The sequence below is a fragment of the Alligator sinensis genome, unplaced genomic scaffold, assembly GCF_000455745.1.
Source record: "Alligator sinensis unplaced genomic scaffold, ASM45574v1 scaffold65_2, whole genome shotgun sequence".
NCBI lineage: Eukaryota > Metazoa > Chordata > Crocodylia > Alligatoridae > Alligator > Alligator sinensis.
This window is the reverse complement of record NW_005842071.1, coordinates 569,662-591,648: the sequence shown is the minus strand read 5'-3', so window position 1 is coordinate 591,648 and position 21,987 is coordinate 569,662.

Here is a 21,987-nt window from a genome sequence, read left to right as displayed (position 1 = left end):
GCCAACCAGTCCAGGTCAGTTCTTTAAGATGCCAATCAAATAATCAGGTAAGTAATAAAAATGAACTGAAAGTATCACCCATTTCCTGGGTTAATCAGCTCAGTTTAGTCCTTTAAAGATCCTGATCAAGTTCTTAAATAGGTAACGCAAAACAAATTAAGTCAAATGCCTCCCAGCTTCCTGGGTCATCAATTCAGCTCAGTCTCCTTTAAGGATGACTGCTTCTCAAACTAAAATGAAAAAAACCTCCCATTCTGCTGGGTTTTTTTCCCTGGCTTGACTCTTCAGGGTCAGGACCTCCAGGAACTTTTCATGAGGGGAGTTCTCCCTCCAGAAGCTTTATCCAAGACCGGGGAAGGGAAAGGACAATTCCCCCCAAAAACCAAGAAGGGGGGAAAAAAACCCATAAAAGAAACAACGGGGCTGTGACCCTGAAAACTCAAGGTCCAATGCTCGGAGACTCTGCCACCTAAAGCCTCACCCAGAAATCTTCAAGTGATTCCTGGTGTGGCATGTTCAGAAGCTTGTTAGTGATCCTCTGACCACTCTGCCTAGAGGATCCTTTTTCCTTTACCACTGCTGACAACTGGTTACTGGCCACTATTGGCAGGGGAGGGTTCCAGCATCTTTCCAGTCTGCTGGCCATGGTCCTATCCTGACTGCTTCTCTTCAGGGCTGGAAATAGCCTTCTGTGTGCTCCTTCCACCTATCCACAGGGAGCACACACTGAGGAAACGTGGCAGCATGCTCCCCATTATATTCCTGATGCACCTGATGTGAGTGTCCCTTGTTGGGTCTTCCTTTTGCCCCACTCTTTTCCCCTCACAGTAGTATGAAGTGGAAACTTCTTATAGTAACAGATATAACTGGGGTTGCATCTAGATGAGTGCAGCCATGTGGTTTGTGGCACTGCAGACACGTGTGTGGCACCACATACTGCACATTCAGCTGTTTTCCACACTGCAAGGGAGAAGCTCAGGGTTGGGTTTTTTTTGACCCCTCGATATAGAGGTATCTAAAAAACCCATGCAAAAAAAAAGCAGATGGTGCACACAGGGGCAATGTGCGCTACTAAAAAATGGAGCCTGGCCAGTCAGAACCACACTCTGGCTGGCGGCCAGGCTCCAAGTGGCAGGATCACTACTGCTGCCACCCCAGAAGGCCCCCAGAGAACCAGGTAAGGCTTTTGGGCCAGCCCAGTGCTGGCCCCAGCCTCCCCTATCCCACCCAGGGTAACCTGCCATGCACCAGAGGACTCATGGTACAGGCATTCCTTGGGAACAACTAGAGGTGGCACAAGGTGTCCCATTGCTAGTTGTCCCTGGGGAACTTAACAGCTATGCTTGTGTGGATGTGGCATGGGTGTCTGTTGGTACTGTGAATATTGGAGCATCCAACAGAAGTGAAGAGCCCAGGCTCAAAGACAAATTGAGCCAATAGATAGGTTCCTTCAGTAGAGACGTATATTACAGAGTATATAAATGCTCTTATCTTCTTACCAGCAACTCCTCAAGTCTTGACAATATTTTAAACAGCAACAACAAAAGCTGTGTATTGAGAGTAAAAAGATCTCCTTTCACTTTTCAAACCATTTTTTCCATTTAAATATGAAAATCAAATGTTTGAATATGTGTTTTAAAGGCAGTTGAAAGAAGATTAATATTGTCTTTTACATTTGTGGTTTCTATTATAGAAGGACCTGGGAAGAATGTCATTCACACTTCTGTCATCTTGCCCCTTGGAATAAAATAGGGAAGGCACAGATTAGAAGCAAATATTCATTGATTCTTATCACTCACATACAAATGTCCATGGATGACATGGCACTGCTTAGAGTAAATCTGTTATAACAATTTGCTTCATACTGACTTCAGTTCCACTTGTTACTGGTTTAGTGATAATAGATTAATGTTAAATGGAAATAAACTGAGGTCATGGTTTTGGACCATCAGTGAAATTCATCAGCCTCTACTCTTCTTCTTATATCTCCTTTGACTTGTGCTAAAAGTTTTTGGGCTTTTTTTCTTTTTCAGATGACATATATGAAGAATTCTTGTAGTGTTTTCAATGGCATACTCCTGTATGATATGTAGAGACTTTAATAGGGAAATTATAGTATCTGTCAAATTGATGCTCAAACGCTACTGAGATTCTGTGGGATAGTTATTATTTTCTTTGTTAATTTTTGTTTCCAAAGGAACAGACATATTTGTAATGGGTTGAACTAAAAATATTAATTATCACAGTAGGTTATTAAAAACAACCAAAGCATAAAGGGTTGTTTTTGGCTGATTATTTTTGCATCAATCTATGGTCTCAAAACCAAACATCCTTTCTTCCCATTTTTTTAATTTATTGCTCAACCTGTCATAATAATCATGTGATAAATGTATACATTTTTATATAAATGTACTGTCTGAAAAAGTATTAAAGTAAGTGAGTGCAAAATTGTCAACTTGGATCCACATGCAGTCCTCAGCTTTGTTTATCCTACTATAGATCACTCATTGTCATAAACAGGGAATATGGATGTCCAGAGATAATAGAAAAACACCATGCAGATCTGACAAGGAAAATATTGTTGTATCTTTCAAGTTGAAAATATAGGGTAAAATTCTAGTCTGCTATAATGGCTAAGGTGGCCTCTAAAAGGTGAAGGCGTTTTCCATGTGGAATATCTCACAAAATAATTTGCTATTTTATTTAATGTGGCTTTCAAGTCCTCAAAATGTTGTGAAATCAAAACCGAGGAGCCAAAACATTCTCTAAGATTTTAACAATTCATGTCAAAAAATGAAATTTTAGCTCCTAATTCCAGGATTTCACAAAGCTTGAAACACCATTTTTCCAAAATGTCATGGGACATATCTGGCATGGCAAGCTATCTGGCAAAAAAAATGAGTTCTAGTTTATTATTTAGCATGACCTGCTTGACCAGGCTTTAAACTAAGTTCACCAGGGGATGGGCAAATGACCACCAGTGCAAGCCCACCAAGTGTCAATCACAAAATCAGCAGGTCAGGCTGCTCATAGGAACTCACTCCTACCCCAGCCCAGGGACAGGCACTCTAAGGGTGCATCCACACATGCAAACATGTGCGCTTGCAACAGCTCAAATAGAAGCGGTGCAAATTTGTGCTGAGGCTTTTTGCCTCAGCACACATGCTTGCAAATTGTGCCACTTGGGGCAAAATAACCCTGCCTGGCTCCTCCCAGATCTTCAGCCAGGGGGAGCTAGAGCCTGGAGCCAGCACCTGTGCTGGCCCCAGCAGTATAAAAAGCTGCCCTGTCCTGGCCCCAGCAGTATAAAAAGCCACCCTGGCATGTAGCTCAGGGCTACTTGCTCTCAGGAGCTTCTGGGGCCCAGCCAATTGGTACCTGGGGACACTACCCCTTGTGCCAGCTGGACTGCTGAAGCAGCCCTGAGAGTTCCCTGCACCCTCTACCCACTGCAGCAGTCTAGCAGTGGGGGCTGCTGCCTGGCTGTGACCTGCTGTGCACCTGCCAGACTCAGATAGGGACTGCAGAGCCAGTAGAGGCATCTGCCCCTATGAGCCAGCTGCCAGTGGACTGTGGTTGCAGGGTTGGCCTTTGTGTGGCACTACTGCCACTTGTGCCCCCTGCCCATCAAAATCACTCTCTAAAATACCCCCAAATCCATGTTCCTTCACAAGTAAAACAAAAGACCCCTATAAAGAGAGAGAGACAGTGAGACAGAGACAGCAATCAGTTGGACAATGTTTTATTGATATATCTACAATGTTAAAGCAAGTCTCATTATAATAATAAAGTGAACTCTAAATATAGGTTTCATGAATTCATGAATACATATTTTGCTGCCCTCCCACAGGGTGATGGCCCCCACCAAGGGGTTGGTCCCCCACACAAGGGCTATGGTCCCCCAACAGGGGGTTCTGCCCCTACACAAGGGGTTCAGCCCCCCAACAGAGGGTTCATTCTTCACACAAGGGCTACACCTCCCAAAAGGGGGTTCGTCCCCCACACAAAGGGTTCAGCCCCCCAAAAGGGGGTGTTGCCCCCCAAAAGGGGTTCCCCCCCCCCAGCCCCCCCCCAGCCCCCTGATTGCTGCCCCCCCTGGCCCCATCCCCCACCAGCTGCTGCAGCCCCCCCAATGGCTGCCCCATTCATTGATGGAGGGCAGGGAATCTCCCTCACCCAGGCCTCCCTGTCCCATAATGGGCAGGGGCGTCCCATGGGACTGATGAAAGATCGATTCAAAGTACCCATTTAATAGGTTGGCTTTTTCCTGGGCATCAGTTGTCAGTTGTCCCTTCTGGTTTAGCAGGGGTCCAATGTTGCCCTTGCTTTTCCTTCCGGTCCCCACATATCTAAAAAATGACTTTTTATTGTCCTTGATGCTTATAGTTAGTTGGAGTTCAGTTGCAGCCTTGGCTTTCCTGGTTCGCTCCCTGCAGGACTGGACCAGTGCAGAATATTCCTCCTTGGAGGTAGATCCCATCCTCCATCCTTTGTAGGCCTTTCTTTTTAGCTGCCACTAGTTCCTTGGAGAGCCAAGGGGGGCCTTTTGCTGCCTTTCCTCTGAGATGGAATAGCTTTAGCTTGTGCATCGAGGATCGCTCCCTTAAGGAGCAACCACTCTTCCTGAACTCCCCTCTCATCAGGGTCCTGGTCCCTTAGGGCCTCACTGACAAGCCTCCTGAGCTTGTCAAAGTCAGCTTTCCTGAAGTCAAGGACTTCTGTATTGCTGACTGACTTGCCAGCTTTACGGTGGCATAGATGGTTATATCTTGTACAGGAGGGATCGTGTTGCAAGAAAGGGTGGGGGTATAGCTCTCTATGTGAAGGAGCAGTACACTTCCCTACAAGTGGAGATTGGCAGCCAAGGAGGGTGACCTGAGACCCTCTGGGTTAGAATACAGGGGGAACATGGTGAAGGGGATATAATGGTAAGTCTACTACAGACCACCTAATCAGGAACAAAAGCTTGCTCATGAATTCACTAGGGAACTGGGATAGGCTGCATGCTTTTGGTGCATGGTTGTCGTGCACAACTTCAACTACCCTGATATCAAATGGGAAGAACACCCAGCCAAATCTGATCAGTCAAAAAGCTTCCACACATGCACTGATGAGCTCTACTTGCCTCAAGAAGTGTATGGGCTGACAAAGAGGTAAGGTGCTGCTGAATGTTTATCTTGCTGGGATCATTTGACCCCAGCAGACTTCATGCCTATAGCAGGGGGCCTGGACTCAATGATCTCATGAGGTTCCTTCCAGCCCCTAATGTCTATGCATCTATGAATCTATGACTTGGTACTGGCCAAAGGGAATGATCTAGTGAGTGACCTGAGAATCGAAGGGGATCTGGGAGACAGTGACCACGAGTTGATCACTTTCTGTGTCCATCCAAAAGCTGGCAGATCAGTCAGCAATGCAGAAATCCTTGATTTTAGGAAAGCAGACTTTCAAAAGCTCAGGAGGTGGTTGAGACCCTGAGAGGAAGGGGAGTCAAGGATGAGTGGGTGCTCCTTAAGGATGCACTCCTTGAAGCACAAGGGAAGTCCATTCCAGCCCATAGAAAAAGTAGCAACAGGGCTGAGCAACCCCCTTGCCTGAATATGGAACTCGTTGACCTCCTATACCTAAAAGAGAAGCTTATAAAGGATGGAAGTCAGGAAACACCACTAAAGAGGAGTAGTCAGCACTGGCCTGCACCTGTAGGGAGTGAAGTAGGAATGCCAAGGCTGAAATGAAACTCAAACTGGCTATAGGAATCAAGGACAATAAGAAGTCCTTCTTCAGGTACATGGGAAGTTGGAAAAAAAAACAAGGGCAGCATTGGCTTCTTGCTAAACCAAATGGGACAGCTGATAAATGACACCCAGGAAAAAGCCAATCTCCTTAACAATTACTTTGTGTCGGTCTGCCACCAGTCCAAGTGGATCACCCTGCCTGACAAGATGCACGATTTCCAGGGTAAAGGTAAACATATGCCCATCATTGGCATAGATCTTGAGAGGGAACATCTTGAGAAGCTGACCTGGATGGAATGCAACCAAGAGTTCTAAAGGAACAGGCTGAAATCATAGCATGGCCAATGGTGAGGATATTTGAGAACTTGTGGTGCTCGGGCGAGGTACGTGAAGATTGAAAGAGGGCCAATGTGGTACCTATCTTTAAGAAAGGGAGGACGGACAATCCAGAGAACTACAGGCCGATCCAGAGAACAATCAGTTTAACCTCAATCCCTGGAAAGATCTTGGAAAAAATCAAAATAACCATTAACAATGGGCTAACAAAAGGTAACATCCGAGAGATACCCAACACAAACTTTATTGCAGATACATCTTGCCTGACCAATCTCATTTCCTTCTAGGACCAGGTAACACATCACCTGGACAATTGAGAAGAAGTGGATATCATGTATTTGGACTTCAAAGAAGCCTTTGACCATCCCATGATGTCCTCATGGCAAAATTGGGGAACTGCAGCCTCGACAACCTTATGGTCCAATGGCTGAGGAACTGGCTCTGTGGTCAGAACAAGAGAGTGATAGTTGATTGGTACTGAATCAACATGGCTCATGGTGATGAGTGGCATCCCCCAGGGGTCCTTTCTCAGACCTGTACTCTTTAATGTATTTATAAATTATCTGGATTCTGGTGTCAGAAGCAGAATGGTTAAATTTGCTGACAAAACCAAACTATGGGGAAGTGTGGTCACACTGGAGGATAGGCTGGTAATTTAGGCTGACCTTGACAGGATCGTAAGGTGGGCAGATCAAAATCTGATGGAATTCAACATGGAGAAATGCAAGGTGCTCCACCTCGGGAGAAAAAATCCACATCACACTTATAGGCTTGGCAGTGCTACACTCACTAGCACCATGACTGAAAGAGACTTGGGGGTCATGGTTGACCACAAGATGAACATGAGCCACCAATGGAAGGCCACAGCCAGCAAAGCAAACAAAACTGTGGCTTGCATCTACCAATGCATCTCAAGCAAGAACCAGGAAGTCATCCTCCCACTCTACTTGGCCTCGAGTCCAGAGGAGAGCCACATGCATGATTAGAGGACAAGAGAACAGGCCTTATAAGGAGAAGCTGAGAACCTGGGACTCTTCATCCTGGAAAAGTGTAGGCTTAGGGTTGACTTTGTGGCAGCCTATAAGTACATAAGGGGTGTGCATCAGGAACTGGGAGAACGTCTGTTCACCAGGGCACCCAAAGGGAAGACAAGGTCCAACGGTCACAGACTCCTGGAAGACTGTTTTAGGCTGGACATAAAGAAAAACTTCTTTACTGTCTGAGTCCCCAGGGCCTGGAATAGACTCCCTCTAGAGGTGGTGCAAGCACCTACTCTGGACACTTTCAAGAAACACTTGGATGCCTATCTTGCTGGGATCATTTGACCCCAGCTGACTTCCTGCCCCTTTGGGCAGGAGGCTGGACCCAATGATCTTGTGAGGTCCCTTCCAGCCCTAATATCTATGAAATCTGAGACAAAAAACCGCACACATTTTGTTATACAGGCAAGTGAGGTGAAGATGAGAGGGGCTAGAGATACATTCACTTCCCAACTTCAGAGGCATGTCTACATGAGATTCTGACTGCGCAGTAGCTGAAAAATACTGTATAGTAGTGTGTCACAGGCCAGGATAGAGGTAATATGCTAACTGTGCGGTATTACTAAGCTACTGCACAGTAGCGTCACCTAAAAGACATTCGCTGGCACTACTGTGCAGTAACTCCAGTTACTGCACATTAATTAGTACTTGCTAATACAGTTACTAAATTAATGTAGAGTAACGACTGTGTAGTAGCATCTTGCGTAGACGTGTCCCAGTAGTGGTATGAGTGTCCGTCTCAAGTGCTATGCTAGTTGGTAAGGGTCGTACAGGCGTTACATACAGATTAACCTAAACAGGCTTAGGTCAAGCTAAAAACCCATTTGTACAGGCATGCAGAAGACTTAAATACTCCAAAAATTGTGTACCTAATCAAGTTAGTTCACCTGAGTAGGTGCATTAACTTAGATCAAGATCATAGTTTCATAGTTTCATAGTTGGTAGGGTTGGAAGGGACCTGAGCAGATCATCAAGTTTGACCCCCTGCCCTGGGCAGGAAAGAATGCTGGGGTCAAATGACGCCATCTAGGTGATTATCCAGCCTCCTTTTAAAGACCCCCAGGGTAGGAGTGAGCACCACTTCCCTTGGAAGTTGGTTCCAGATCCTAGCCGCCCTGACTGTGAAGTAGTGCTTCCTGATGTCGAGCCTGAGCCTACTCTCAGTCAACTTGTGGCTGTTATTCCTAGTTACTCCTGGTAGTGCTCAGGGAAACGGGGACTCTCCCATTCCCCGCTGGTCCCCCCGGTAAGTTTATAGATGGCCACTAGATCCCCTCTCAGCCTTCTCTTGTGGAGGCTGAACAGGTTCAGGTCCCGTAGCTTCTCCTCGTAGGGCCTGCCCTGCTGGCCCCTGACCATGTGAGTGGCCCTCCTTTGGACACTCTTAATGCTGTCCACAACCCTCCTGAAGTGTGGCATTCAGAACTGGATGCAGTACTCCAATCATGGCCTGACCAATGTCACATAGAGGGGGAGGATCAACTCCTTGGACCTACTCGTGAGGCATCTGTAGATGCATGACATGGTGTGGTTAGCCTTACTGACTGCATTCTCACATTGGCGGCCCACATTCATCTTGGAATCAATAATGACTCCAAGATCCCTTTCTGCCTCTGTGCTGACGAGAGGAGAGTTCTCCAGCCTATAGGTATGCTGCTGGCTCTTCCTCCCTAGGTGCAGTACCTTGTACTTGTCAGTAATGAAACCCATCCTATTCTCATCTGCCCACTCCTGTAACCTGTCCAGATCTAGTTGTAGCCTGTCCCTCCCTTCTATCATGCCCACTTCTCCCCACATTTTAGTGTCATCCGCAAATTTGAACAAGGTGCTTTTCACCCCCTTGTCCAAGTCACTGATGAAGACGTTGAACAGTGCGGGCCTGAGGACCGAGCCCTGGGGGACCCCACTGCCCACATCCCTCCAGATCAAAAATGACCCATCTACCACCACTCTCTGGGTGTGGCCTTCCAGCTAATTAGTGACCCATCTGACTGTGTAGGCATCAATTAGTCACCTAATTTTTTAATGAGAATGGGGTGAGACAGTGTCGAAGGCCTTCCTAAAGTTCAGAAAGACTACGTCCACTGCAACACCTCTGTCTAAGGATTTTGTGACCTGGTCATAGAAGGCAACCAGGTTGGTCTGACAGGACCTGCCTCTAATGAATCCATGTTGGTTGCCCCTAAGCATAATCTCCGCAGCTGGTCCCTCGCAGATGTGCACCTGGATAAATTTCTCAAAGAGCTTCCCCAGGACCAAGGTAAGACTAACGGGCCTATAGTTTCCTAGGTCCTCCTTCCTCCCTTTTTTGAAAATGGGGACCATGTTGGCTCTTTTCCAGTCCTCTGACACCTGGCCAGAGCACCACGAGTGCTTGTAAAGCTGTGCCAGGGATCTCGCAATGACCTCTGCCAATTGCCTCAGCACCCTGGGGTGGAAATCATCTGGACCAGCTGATATGAACACGTCCAGCCCCACCACAAGTTCCCTAACTAGGTCCTCCCTGACTCTAGGCCTGGTGGTGCCTCTGCTGAGTCTGTCTGGAATCCCGGTGAGGGAGATGTCCCAGTCCCTGCTCAGAAAAATGGAGGCAAAGAACTTGTTAAAGAGGTCAGCTTTATCATCTGGTTCAACCTGATCAATGAAGGGCCTATCCCAATCTCATGGATGTCTGTATGTGTTCTCAGTTCAGTCCTGAGCCCCATCCCCAGAACTGCATTATTTCTGCCCCCTAACTAACTGGTCATCTTCCACTGGGAACCTGCTAGCCCTATTCCCCCTAATCCTGCCTTCCCTTCTCCCCACCCCAAGTACCTTACACCAGTTCCACACTGCTCCTAGCAGTCATGAACTACTGCATGTGCTGCTCCCAGAATAGGATCAGGAGGCTTAAAGTAATGATAGTTCTTTTGGTTATTCATGGTATGTCAGCAAATAAATGAGCCTGTGCCCCTGAGGATACTCAAAATGTACCAGTCCAAGTAACAAGCATCACCTGCATGGTTTGGTCCTTCCTACAGTTCAAGATAACTTGGTTGGATAAACCAGGATTGATTTCTGAATTTGTGTCAAAATCATGTGCAAATAGCCATTTCAGCTGAGTTTTAATTTGATTTTCCAGGCTTATTTGAGCATGAAACTCAAAGTGAAATGCAAGGGATGTACATCTACTTGTACTCAAGCAAATATTTACTCAGTCATGTGGAAAGTAAGACCTGTGTTTCATTGGGCTTTATTAAAGAAGTAACTCTGACTGGTTTGTTCCAGTTATAACGGTGAGTTTAGCTGCTTATGGTCTTTTAGTTGCTCTGCTGGAGATTGGGGTGGTGCGGGTTCTAACCTGCATAGCAGATAGTCTGGAGGTTGCAAGTTTGAGTCCACAGTAGCAATGCTAATAGCACAGCCCTGTCAGATTGCAATGAATCTGTGATTTCTACTAAATGCCAGGGTACAAGGAGGAGGTGTTGTTCTGCCCCCTACATTATACCCAAAGTGTTTTGTGCACAAATATTTTTGGTGCAGTTGATTTCATGTGTTCTCTATCTCCTTGGCCTAAATATTAAAGTCATTTGCCTGAGGCTCAAGTTTCCTTAGAGAGAAAGTTTAGGAGGCAAAGAGACTTTTAAAAATAGGGGTGGAGGAGGGTTGCTATCTTTATTCTTCTAGAAGGCATGAACAAGACATTATATTTGCAAATGACACTAATTCAAGAGGTGTTTCAAATACCTGTGAGGACAGAAAAATAAGAAAGGAGTTAGAGAGGTTAGCAATATGCAGTGAAAATAAATTCAGATACAAGATTCAGACTAGAAAAAAATGCAAGATAATACATCTTAATAAATCTCATTTGAAAAATGGATTCATAGGAAGGATGATCCTTGAGATACAGTGACACCAAGATGACCTATTGTGATACGGTGTTTGGTTATAAGCTTATAAAGCGGCATGCAAAAAATGAATCATAATTGTAATTAAACCATTTTAGATATAAAATCCTTGTTGACCAGTTTGGATCCACAGAGTATCTTGTGGCAAGGTTACTATCCTTTAAATATGTTGTTATATTTCAATTAAATCCACTGAATTTTCACAAAAGAGAAAGGTTTTAGTATTCTACATAATGAAAGAAGAAACATATATCATATGTTTGTTATGCCAGCATCTATGTATATTGCTCTGGTCAGACTTTTTTTTTAAACTGTTTTGTTTGATTGGTAATAACAGGCTTATTAAGGACCACTTGAAGATAAATATCTGAATTTGTTGGTTTCTGAAGTCTAACCTTGAACCAGCAGATTTCTTTAACCTTATTGTCTTAATATTGCAAAGTACAACTGACCTAGGCCGATCCCTGTGCAATCTATCTGTATAATATCCCACAAATGATCTAATTGCATGGATTTATTATTTTAAATTATTTTTAAAAAATCCTAAATAAGATAAAAATAGTCTTGCCAACTGATTTAGTTTAGCCAGATCTGAGATTTACAGCTGCAATCAGAGGAGATATTTCCGTGACAGTAGACCTAGTGAACAAGCCCCTTCAATATGATTAATTTGGGCTTGCAATGTGGAAGTTGAAATCAGGTCAGCAATAGAAAATGTCAAGCTGTTTCAAATACTAGAAGACTATGAAAGGAATGCTCCAAATGAGGTCACTGAATTTTCTGACTCTGAAAACAATTTTATTTGTCTACATACACTGAAGTTTGAGGGTCACAGAGACTAAGAGTAGAGCAAAAATGAATATGGCAAAAGAGCACTTGAACTAGTAGCTGCTATGATCTGTGATATATATATTTTTTTTTTTTAATTTTTTTTTTTACTATTCTTCTTGCAAGTGATACTTCAGGGAATGGCATCTCAACTCCGTACCAAGATGACTGGTTAGGTGTATGGCAAAATTCTATGTATTTCTTCTGTCACAGAAAATGCTTCTGAGAAAGTTCACCATGCATAAGAGGCCAAGAATCCATAACTATTGGGGAGGAGGGGATTCCTGAGGCACTGATTACTTTAGTTTGATCATTCACTGTGTAATGTTTAATTCTGGAATATATCACTTGACCCCAGTTGTCTTTTCCTGCCTAGTGCAGGGGGACTGGACTCAATGATCTACAAGGTCCCTTCCAGCTCCTTACAGTCTATGAATCCATGAATATTAAAGAATCCAAGAGGAATGGAGAAGGAACACTGAATGTGAATTAAGCACACCGAAAAACATATTTTTATTCTTCATCATTCTTCATAAAGAAAAATGTTAGTCACAGCTGTCATGAGTCATATTGGTTTTCATTACTTTTTTTTTCTTTAAATGGTGTGTGACTTCTGACACATTGGTATTTTGTGCTTGTGCACATGGGCAGATGGCAGAGGCATTGAATACATCATGACCAAATAAGCAAAAAAACCCCCAACTGGATTTTAAGCATTTAGTCTGAGCCACTCAGCAGTGCATCTGAAACTTCAAGATTGGCAAAAGGGGTCTTTTAAGAATGAATAGCTGAAAGTCCCCACAGCTATGCAGGGTACTGTTGCAGTTCTCGGCAGTAGGATAGGCGTGCATGATACTAACAGAAGAAGATGTAGAAGATGCTTTGAATATTTTAAACTTCATGGGGTTCCATCAATTTTGGGAAGATAGGAAAAGATGCATTATGGAAGTAGTATAGCCATAAACCTTTATAGTCAGTCATGGTACATGGCCCTGGAAAGTCTGGGGTTTGGAAGAGTGTGGCCAGCCCACTGGGGGCCAGCAGAGAGGTGACCATCAAAAGTTAATGACTTGAAAGAGGGTATTGGGGTGATGCTGGCCGGTGGAGTTGTGTATGTGCCTTTTGCCTCCAGAGATCTCGTTGGCATTGGATTACCTCCTGAATGGTTTTCATCCATTTTGTTTTGCTCTTATACTGCTCCCAGTCCCAGTCATGGCTCCACGCTCTCATCTCTGTAACAATTCACTGGTATACCTTCCTGTTGCACTGCATGGAGCGGAGCTGCTTCTGGGTCACCATGTTGACCCATAGTAGTATGCTGCAGTTCTGTCTCTGGCCCAGTCAGGGTTAGAAAAAGCCACACACCCAGTTCTGCACCCTCAGATCTAGACCCTCACCTACCCAGTGATAACCACATCCCAGATGGCAAAGCCCAGACCTTCCTCCTCTGCTACCTACAGCCAGAGACAGAACTGCAGCATACTGCTATGGGTCAACATGGTGACCCAGAAGCAGCTCCGCTCCATGCACTGCAACAGGAAGGTATATCAGCGAATTGTTACAGAGATGAGAGCATGGAGCCATGACTGGGACTGGAAGCAGTGTAAGAGCAAAACAAAATGGATGAAAACTATTCAGGAGGTAATCCAATGCCAACGAGATCTCTGGAGGCAAAAGGTGCGTACCCTTCCATGAAGAGCTGTCCTCCTTCAAAGTTCCATCAGGCAAGAATCTTGGTACACATCTCAGCAGAGGTTCCACAGATGTTGACAATGAGCAAGGAGCACAGATCCACATAGGAGACTACATTTTGTTGTGCATCACTCCCACGATGCACTGCACAAAGCTGACTGTGGGCTTCCAACACACTGATCACATAAGAGTGACTTTACCTCACATACAACGAATTTTGGTATAAAAATGATCATCGCATACGAATGAATTTGCACATATAGAACCTGCATAAAGTGAGAGAAACCTCTATTTTAATCAAAGATCCATGATTTGCTGTATTTAATTTTTTTTGTTTCACTGAAGCCTACAGAGCTGGATCAGACCAGATTATTTTTTATGGATATAAAAGGTGTTACTTAATTGGGGGTGCAAACCTTTAGCAGCAGGATACTTTCTTATTTCCTTTCTTTTACGCTACTGTGTCTCACAGTTTATCTAAACATTCTAACAGCAATCCATTCAATACTTCATGCATTTGCCACTGCAGCTAGCCATATCTGGTTCCAGACAGATTGCAGCACTAGGATATTGGCTCCCTTGTGATGCAAATATAGGGTTACCATATTCGCAGTATCAAAAAAGAGGACATCTGTTGAAGGGAAAGGGAGGAGATGGGGAAGGAGTGAGTATATGATTGGGGAGGTGGGCAGTGATATGCCCGTACCCTACCACTGCCCCTCACTTCTAAGCCACAGACCCCCCAGCCCTGCTGTTGCCTCTTAGTCCTGACCCACTGAACCCCATGCCACAGTCCTGCCAGTGCCCCTCACTCCCAACCTGCAGCCCTCCAGCCCTACTGCCCACACAGTGCTCGCTCACTTGCACATGCTCACTCTCTCTCTCTCTCTCTCCCTCTCACACCTGCCAGCAGCTGCTGGGGCCTGCATGCAAAGCATGTGATCCCCTGATAGCCAATCACCTTCTCCTGTTGCCACCAACCCCAAGCAGCCAAGCTGCAAGTGCTGGGGGAAAGCAGAGGCAGAGCGAAAATCAAGACATTTCCTTGCATTTTACAAACCTGCCCGGATAGAGGACAGGGGACCAAAAAAGAGTACATGTCTGGGAAAACCTGGACATATGGTAACTCTACAAATGTTGGCTTCTGTTATGTGCAACCAGCCTGATACTGTAGCTTGGCTGCCTGCTCTGAGTCGCATACACATAGAGGCCCACACATGTCACAACTGCTTCTGTTCTCTGATAGCCATATATGTCATGAATATCAGTTCTCTGCTTACAAGGGCAGCACTTAAATTGCCAGAGAACATCTACAGATGTGTCCCTTGTGGCAGAGTGACCTTGAATTTGATTGTGCTTGTATTGGTACAAAGGTGTAGTATCTCCATTGCAGTTCATTAGAATTATGTTATAAAATTGGTGCAAAGATCAGTCCTCAAGTATGATGGCTGCTATGTCTCTTTTATATATTTTTTCCTGTTAAAATTTCTTGGGTACCTGAAATCAATAGACCAAAATTAGCTACTGTCATAGTTAATATATTTGAGGAGGAATACTTCCCTCCAAAAAGGATGCTAACTTTTTCCCTAGACTGAAGCTGAAAAGTTGTTGCTGGGTGCATCTACATGTGCAATTACAGCACCTGAATAAACTGTAGATTTTATTGCTCTGCAGTTAATTAATCCTGGGTACACTGGTTGAACGTGCAGCTGGGAGCAATTAACTTCAGAGCAATAAGCTTCACAGTTTATTCAGGGACAGCACATGGAGCCCAGAAGGAGCAGGCCCAGCTGGCAGGGGGCTGAAGGGTCAGCCTGCCAGCCAAGGGCTACTCCCCCCCAGCTCAATGTGTTGTGGAGGGGCTGGCTGGGGCACAAGGGAGCATCAGTGCAAGGCTAGCTGGCAGGCAGCCCCCACATTGAATCATTCTAATGCCCCTGCCAGCTGGGCAGCGTCTGCATGTGTACTTGCATGTACAAGTACCATCCTGCTGTGGAGTAAATTTGGAGTAAATTTGGTTTACTCCCACCTAATAGGGATGCACATGTAGACACTGAAATGTTTACTGTGAAGCTAATTAGTCAACATCTCGTGTAGATGCACCCACTTACTGCTTATTAGCTTCAGATAAGAAGAGAATCAGAATGTATTCCTAATAGATTCCCTAGGAAATCTGAGGGTATGTGGAGCAGAAGGATCATGGACAGATGGTTACTATGTACCTGCCAATCATCTCAGTTAGGTGGGTGGGCCACTTACCAACATGAATTTTATATCACTGAATAAAGTTCATCTGTAAAGTTTACCTTGTTGGCAGGTTTAGCAAAGAGATACTATGTTGTTAATTGAAAACAGACTGTTATTGACCAAATAATATTTAGTTTTTACTCTTCACATTGAAGAGTGTAAGGCAGAATTTTGAAACAAATAGTGCTACTGCTACACTGCAATATAGTAAGGATTTTTGCCTAATCCAAAAATAATGTTAGAATTTTCCTATTTGAAGATCTCTCCTACTATATTTTTAATTAATCTTACTTGATCCAGAGTTTAAGAATAACATTAATGCTTCCTTTTAGAACAGTGTAATTTGAAAAAGAAAATACAAAGGATCACTGAAAGGAAACTGTTAGACTGTTGCAGCCTGAGAATGGCACCAGCTAACACCTGTTTCCTCTGGGTCTTGCTGCTTCTGCAAATTCCAGGTGTTTTTCCTTCTAAGCTGTTGCACTGAGTGAGGAATAATAGAAGCACTTGTCTTTCAGGGAGTCCAAGACCAGGCGCAGTGGTGACTAATCTTAGGCCACTTTGATTTCCTTGGCCTGATTAGATAATTTAGGGCCTCATTTGCCACCTGCTGAAGTCAAAGGGAAATTTAAGTTTGGTTCCAACATCACCTTTCTCACCATTGTAACTCTTGGCTTTTGAACAGCGTTTAAATGAACACACATCCAGACCAGTTAGACCCAGTGAAGTTAAAATGTGAATAGAGATTTAAAACAGCTCTGGATTTGGCTCTTCTGTTGTTGTTGTTACCTATATTGCTCATCTTAAATTCTCTGTTGGCTTTAATTAAGTCTTTGCTAGCTTTAAAAGGAAGGAACCAGATTTGTCTGTCAGGCCTCTGGCAGATGTTACAGTTAAGACATGTTTAACCTGTTAACCATGTCTTAAGTAGTAACCTGGCCACACATTCTTACAATTAATGGCATGATAAAACATGGAATAAGCCACAAAGTTATTGCACAAAATATGTCTAATAATCTTGTGGACAGTTCCCATCATGCCTTAAATTGAATGTATGGCCAGTGCTAATCAGGTGATCGGTGTCCCAGTCTCAGGAGCACACCAGAACTTTGAAGGGCTTCAGTGCACTCCTGTGGTAGGAAAGCCCAATCAACTGATTGATGCTCCCAACTGTGGAAGTGCATTAGAGCCCTCCACTCAGGTGCACTCCCATGACTGGGAGTGGAGTACTCATCAACTGATTGGCACTCCCAGCCACAAGAGCACACCAGAGTGAAAGACTCCCAAGCTCTTGTAAGGCTGATCAGCCGATTGGTGCTCTGAGTCACAGGCACACCGGACACTTCCTGATGCAGGGGAGCCCAAGATCATATTCTGGGATCCCTCTGCACTGGCAATAGGGCACAATAGGGATCTGATCTGTGATTGCATGATTGTGCCTCCTGTGATGCACATGTGGCATTGCAGGAGGCATGATTGTTGGGGTTGCAGATCAGACCCCATCACACTGTAACTGAATGTATGTCAGTGGCCTATGATTACTATCTCACCCAACTCTTTTGAAGCAGTTTGCATCATCACATACACAAATAGAAACATAGGTCAATTGAATATGTTATTATCTGAGCAAAGCATAGTCCATATAGAGTTAACATTATTGCTAGGCTACTTTGGTCATTTCCAAAGGATTGGAAAGGCAGTCTAGAAAAGAGTGCATGAAATATGGTGGCTATCTTATTGAATATAAAACATTTTACTGCATGAAGTTTTTTAGTTAAAATTATAGATATAAAAGAGTAATAATCATTTTCAATGAAGCTGAGCAACCTTCTAGTAAAAGAAGGTTAGTAAGAACAACCTTCTACTGAAACCTACTGGATTTGGACATGACAATGCAGGTGTTATGTAGGAGAAAAGGAAGTTTATATTAATAAAGTAACTCACTATCACCAAGAATGTCAAGGATTAAACTGACCTCTTCAATGGACCACATCTCAGATGCTTTTTACTGGAGAATTTTAACATAGTTTTCCAATAGTTATTTTTTAAAGTACTGATCTTAATTAAATTATTCACACAATTCTATTAAAATGAACTATTGTATGCAGAGATAAATAGTCTGATATGTGGCAATCTTATTCCATAATAAAGAATGACTATAAGCAGCAATAAATGCTTAAGGTCATGTTATAACTATTCTGTGAGAAGATAGCAGAGCTTATGAGATCTTTGAAGGAACCTCTTTCCTACAGCCATAATCTCAATCCTTAAATTTCCAAGTACAAAGTATATCCAGATTAAAAGCCCTGGTGATATTAGCTTCTACCATAAAGACACATTCCACAGGGCAGCATGGAAGAAAAGGGGCATAGCCAGAGTCTAGAAGGAATTTTGGAGAATTTCGATAGGCTTCCACTTCCTGTAGAGAAAGCCATTGTTTAAAAGCATAGCCTGTTAACTGTATCACAATATTTAATCTTCCAAATGATACCTTGTCAAGCAGCAATAGGCAAATACCCCAGATTTCCTTCTTCTGGGAGTCATTTCTTCATGCTGAAGAGGCCTCAGATATAGAAGCCCCAAAAGACATCTTTTCAGATGCTTCTCTTTGGGCCCTTCGTAGCTCATTTTCAGTCTAACCTGGTGTTTTAGTTTAGACAGATATACTTAGCTGTGTTAGTCTGATGCCAGGTAAAAAGCAGGGTAGATTTGCATTTTATAGACTAACCAAAGTGTGTGTATGTGTGTTTGTGTGTGTGTATATACATATATATACACAGACACACACACACACACAAACACACATATATATATATATATATACACATATATATATACACACACATATATATAGCACAAACTTTCATGCGCTGAAGTGCACTGGGTCAGATGCTGTGAAAGAACATGCACAAAGTAGTGTTTAAAAGGAGAAATAAGTTAAAGGACAAAAGACAAGGAAAGGAGAGGCAATGCTGGGACAGGCAAACAAACAAGTAGGAAGTCCACAGGAACAAAGTAATCACAAAACATTTAGTTTAGTTTTCAATCTAATGGTATTACATTCCAGCTACTACCTTGAACAGACCACCACCCAGGAGCTCGGGACAGGCATTCAAAAAGCCTGAGCCTGAATTGATTCAACCTTTGCAGGTTAGTCTAACCTGGCTAGGATGAGCTAGGTTTGTAACTGTACAGACATCCCTCTGGACTGAGGAAATGCGGTTACATGCCTGCAGTGGCTTAGGCTAGAAGCTTGGGGGTGCTAGAGCAGCTCTCCCTTCCCTTCCACAATGCTGAGCTGAGTGGGGGGAGTGGCCAGGCCCTGGCAGGGCACTCTGATTTGGGAGGGGTCCCCCTCCCCTTGCTGCTCCTTACCAGCCAGCAGAGACATAGCATTTAGCACCCCATCAAGAAAACAAAAGCCTCTCTCATTAGTTCAGCCTCTTAAACAGCTTTTTCCAAGGAAGGAACAAAGGGGCATTACCAGCTTCTCTCTTCATTAGCTCCAAAAAGTCCTAAGCAGACATTGTCTTGTCTGCCTTACACAGATAACTCTCAACATTAGGTAGCATACCACATGCTGTCTATGGTCTGTGCTATGGGGGATGGGAGCAGTTAGGGTGTGGGCGGGGGGAGAGGGGAGGGGGGAATCCCTGCTTGAGCAGGGAGTGGTGAGGGGAGGTTGGGCAGGGGGAAGCCAGGCAGATGCCACTGTGGCTAAAGTCTCTGCCTCAGCTCTAGCCAGAGAGCAGAGGGGTGGGTCCAGCCCTGATCTGGAGCAGAGTCCAGCCCAGGGCTACAAACTATTTGGAATGCTGAGGGACTCTGGTTTAAGTTAAACCAGGAAGGGATCTGGGACAGATATTGCATAAACTGGTTTGACCCAAATCAGTTAAATCTGATACTACATTCAACCAGGTTTATCTCAAACCGGTTTCAGACATTTTCAGACTGGTTTATGTGAACTGAACATCTGTTCTGTTACAGGTTTAAACCAGTTTCTGATCCCTTAAACGGGCTTATGTGTAATGTCTGTCCCTAGGCAAAAAAAGCATGACCAGAACTCCCCCAGCTCCCAGGTATCAGGTTCTGTGCCCAAAGGCAGATCTAGGATTTGGAAAAGGCAGGAGCAGAAACTACAACTAGTGCTACAGAGGTGTCTGCAAACCCTTGGCTCCCATTGCTACCCCACCTTGATCTGTACCACACCCACTTCCAACTTGAGGTGCTCCATCAGTAAGGTGACCATATATACTGGTTTAGCTGGAACAGTCCTGGATTTCAGAGGCCAGTCCTGGTGGTTTGTTAAGAATTATAATGGGCATCCTGGAAATTCAGGGGTATGGGATGTAGTCTGGTTGGGAGTTGGAGTGACACAGAGCACCTTGCAGGCAGGCACTGCTGCCTTCCTGGCATGCTGCCCCACCCCCCATTGACTTGTGAGAGCACGGATGTCCTGGATGAATGTCCCAGATGTCTCAGATTTCCTTATGGTCAGCCTATCCATGAAGTACTACCTGGTACTCAGGCTGGAGATGGAGACCACTTCCCTGTGACCCTGAATGCCTAGGTTTCTTGTGGAGACTGGGCAGCAGAGAGCTCAGACCATGGGGAGGTTGGGGGTGAGATGCTACTGGAGCCTCCAGCCTGATTGGGGACTCATAGGGGACCAGCTCAGAAGCAGGATCTGGAAGGAGGGATGTGCCTATTGCTGTAACTGTCCCTGGCTGATGCAGGACTAGAGCTGGGGACATTTGGTCCTGATGCAGCTGCACCCCATAAATCTGCTTGATGAGCTGGACAAAAAGCCCATGGAGCTTGCTGTGTTTGGACAGCCCTAGGAGCTTCAGGGCCCAATCATGTTTAGAGCAGCATCGCACCATTCCAGTCCTTCCACAGCAGTGCCATGCGGCACTGTTCTGGTAGGATCAGGACTCTAATTCCTGGAGTCAACTGGCTGTTGACTTTGGACAAAGCTCATAAAGTGGGTTGATGGAGTGCAGCTCTGGTGGAAGTGGGTGTCCAGGAGGAGGTGTAGGAATGGGAAAGCCACCTACCAGCACAATTGCTGTCCCTGGCCAAACATAGCACTCCTCACAGTCACTTCCTGCAGTCCCAGGGAGTCGGAGTTGGCCAGAAGCAGCCCTAGGGCTTCCTGTACTCCCAGGTCAACTGAGAGCAGCAATAGAGGGTTGGTGTTCCTTTCCTGTGCTTTCTCCCAGACTGGCCATCCTCCAGGGGCTCTAGCCATGCCTTGTCTCCATACCCACCATGGTCTAAGCTCACTGCTTCCCAGACTTTGCAGGCAACCCAGACATCTGTGGCTTTAGGAAAGTAGAGCCCCAGCATATCTTCTGGAAATCTCACTGTGCTACACAGGAGAAGTGTACCACCACCACCTCTTCAATCTTCCCCTGTCCATGCCTTAGATTCATCTTGATTCATCTATGAAGAATGATGGACTTCAGCATGCTAGAGATTGGGGTATATATAAATAGGTCCTGACTTCAGGAATTTTATAGATTAGTTTTGCATAAACAAGATAATATTGTTCATTATCCTGCATGAAATGTGGATAACTTGTATTTCTTACATATATATTTCTTGCATTTACTTATATTTCCACAAACTATCAGAAGATGGATTGTTTATTAGTTTATAGTTTCATAGTTTCATAGTTGGTAGGGTCGGAAGGGATGTGAGGAGATCGTCTAGTCTGAGCCCCTGCCGTGGCAGGAAAGAGTACTGGGGTCAAACGACCCTGGCTAGATGTTCATCCAGCCTTTTTTTAAAGACCCCCAAGGTAGGAGCCAGCACCACTTCTTTTGGAAGTTGATTCCAGGTCCTAGCCACCCTGACAGTGAAATAGCCCTTCCTAATGTCTAGCCTGAAACTACCCTCCGCTACCTTGTGTCCATTGTTTCTTGTAACTCCCGGGACTGCTTGGGGGAACAGGGGCTCTCCCAATGCCTGCTGGTCCCCCTTGACTAGTTTGTAGACTGCCACTAGATCCCCTCTGAGCCTTCTCTTTTGGAGGCTGAACAGGTTCAGGTCCCTCAGCCTCTCCTTGTAGGGCCTGCCCTGCTGACCCCTGATCATGCGGGTGGCCTTCCTTTGGACCCTCTCTATATTGGCCACATCCCTCCTGAAGTGCGATGCCCAGAACTGGACGCAGTACTCCAGCTGTGGCCTGACCAGTGTCGCATAGAGGGGGAGGATCAC